Below are 2,809 nucleotides of genomic sequence, written 5' to 3'. Positions count from 1 at the left end.
CACACCTCTCTAGGCCCCGCCAAATGCATCAACTACACATTCACACATGTTACATCACGTACCCCATTGATCTAAAATGCCCTCTCTTCATGTTTATTTCGCATACAACATTCCTTTTGAATAAAGTGTGGCCAAAAAATTATTTTAGAATTTCTACATATATACAACATTACAAAGCTATATGTGTGACACTCCAATTTTTTTTTTGTTTTCAGCAAAAGCCTTGCTTGGTTTGAAAAAGGCCTTATTAAGTTCTTTCTAAAATATCTCTCTCTCTCTCAAAAACACTTCTTGGAAATTTACTTTCTTTTAAAAAAAGAAACTCAAAAGTTTTTGAGCCACTCTTTTGTGTAGAACCATCCTTGGATTTACCATACCTCTTGTGGTAAAATCTCCCAAAACCCCTCCCTCCACCTTGGGGAAATCCAAAAATTCTGTCCCAACAAGTTAAATCCATTTTTGGATTTTATTACTTTTATTTTCCTCCCCAAAACAATTCTGTCATTTATTTTAAGCCTAGGTGATTTGCAAAGCAAGTACCTAATTGTCTTTGAGTTTTGATCTCAAACCAACTCCTCTGGATAGTCCTTGGCACCCACAACCTAGAACCATCAAGATCCACTCTTCATCTTTTCAAAATTTTCAAGTTTCTCTCTCTGCAAGTTTGGACCAGATTTGTCAAATTTGGTGAAATTCATATCTCCCCTTCCCCAAAAATTCTACCAAAATTCAGGCAGCCCCCAGATGCAATGAGAGGCCACCACACCAAAGATCAGCCCCAGGTAAAATCCCCACATGCCAAAATCATTTCGTCGAACACTTGGTCGGCACTGTTCATGTGCATTTTCAGTAAGTTTAGTAAATTTAGGTTTTCAGTGTCGTTTTTCGTCAGGGAATGGTCACTGATCACCCGTGCACCTTGGCACTTTGCACGCAACCTCTTCCCCTGGCCAGAGCACTGCACGGCCGCTTGGACGGACGCAGGCGTCGGTGGCGGCGAGCATCTTCAACGCCGACAGCCTCTGCGGTGGCAGGGCCACCCGTGGCGGCCAAACGGAGCCAGCACCGGCCCGTTATGCCGTTCTGCGCCGCCCTTTCCTCCCTAGACCTCCGCGTGGCTCATGCATGCCAGCGCACCCCCGCAGCACCGTTGCCGGCAAGCACAGGGTGCGCCCTCTGCCGCCGACGGGCCCGCGCCGCCCGATTCCGTCGAATCCCCCCCGGAACTCCTAATCCAAGCTAGTTTAGCGTCAAAACGGAACCAGTGGAACTCCACGTTGACGCCCAACTCCCTAAACCGCCCTGACCAAGCTCTGCGCCGCTGTAACCATCGCCAGAGAACTCCGTTCACGGCCACCACCTCGGATCGCCTATAAAAAGAAGCCCCGAGCTCGCTCTCGAGCACGCACCACCACTGCACCTCGCCAACACTCCGCCAAGCCACTAGGAGAACCTCGAGGAGGTCTCCTCCCCAAACTCCGGCCGCCCCGATCCGCCTCGGCCACCAGCCCGATTCACTCCGGTGAGGCCATCCCCGACGCCCAAACCTCGTCAGTAGCCACCTCGAGCACCCAGTGAGCTAACCCAAGCTTCGATTTGACCTTCGAAGCCCTCCCCGGCGAGATCCAACTCCACCCGAGCCACCGTCCGCCGGAGCAAGGGCCGCCCGTTGATGTAGTGCTCACCGGCGACCGCCACCACCACCCACCGACGCGGAAGGACATGCTGAACACGTAGGTACCACCCGATCCCCTTGCCTCGCTGTGGATCGCCGCCGGCGACCACCGCAGCTCTCGGGCGCCGTCGAGCCCTGTTTTTTTCCCTTTGAAATATAAACCTAATAGGTGGGACCCCTTGTCAGTGTTTTCTCTTTTTCCCGAATCGTTTTTGTTTTTTTTCAGTTGGCCCCTGGAAACTTTCTGTTTCATCACAGATAAGTCCCTGGTTCTAAAACCTTTATAACTTTTAAACAGAAAATGATTTTTGATTGATTCTTTTTCTGTCATCTTTATTTTTCTGTCTAGTTTTTTGTCATATTTATTTGAAAAATATTTGGAACACTTTTCTATGCACTCGCGGTATTTACGTTAAGTATGTATTTTTCTTATACCGTAGATACCGGAGGAGGTGACGGAGCCGCGAACTTCGCTAAGTTAGACTCCGACTACTCAGAACCAGGCAAGCATGTTTGAACTTTTGATATGATGAGTGGTTGTTGCATGTTTGCATTTTAGTAGTTTCATGGCATGTTTATGACCATTTCGTTAAATGTTATATTTCATGCAAAGGTGAAGCAAGTGAGTTTCGGAAATCCATATGTGTTGGATATAAGTTGGCATGGCCATGTGATGGCATGAAAATGGGTAAGATGGCAGTGTTATGGCATGCCAGTCTTATGCTAGTCTATCTGACTTCAATGTCAACGTGAATCAAGTCACATTCCCATTCATTTCCTTTCCTGTACTACCACATGTTTTCCGCAAGGAATATGGCTTAGTAAGTTGCAAACCGTTTTCCTGGTACACACCAAATAGAGAGGCCGGGATGAGGGTTCCATGGCCCTGGATTAAAGCCCGTCATCCAGTCAGGGGGCATGGGTGTTTCTGGTTGGGACCGAGAGGGGGGCACCCCTTAGAGTGCGCGTATAGAAATTTGATCCCATGCTATTCAAGGTTGTGACCTCCCCGTCTCAAAGTTTTTCTTGGACATTGTCAAGGGTGATCCCTGGCATCATGAGGTGGAATGGGTGTGTACTAGTTAGATGTGTTTCTACTAAAATACCATAATCGGAACTAGTCCTTGGTGACTA

The sequence above is a fragment of the Triticum dicoccoides genome, chromosome 6B, assembly GCF_002162155.2.
Source record: "Triticum dicoccoides isolate Atlit2015 ecotype Zavitan chromosome 6B, WEW_v2.0, whole genome shotgun sequence".
NCBI lineage: Eukaryota > Viridiplantae > Streptophyta > Magnoliopsida > Poales > Poaceae > Triticum > Triticum dicoccoides.
Note: the sequence above shows the minus strand (reverse complement) of the source record.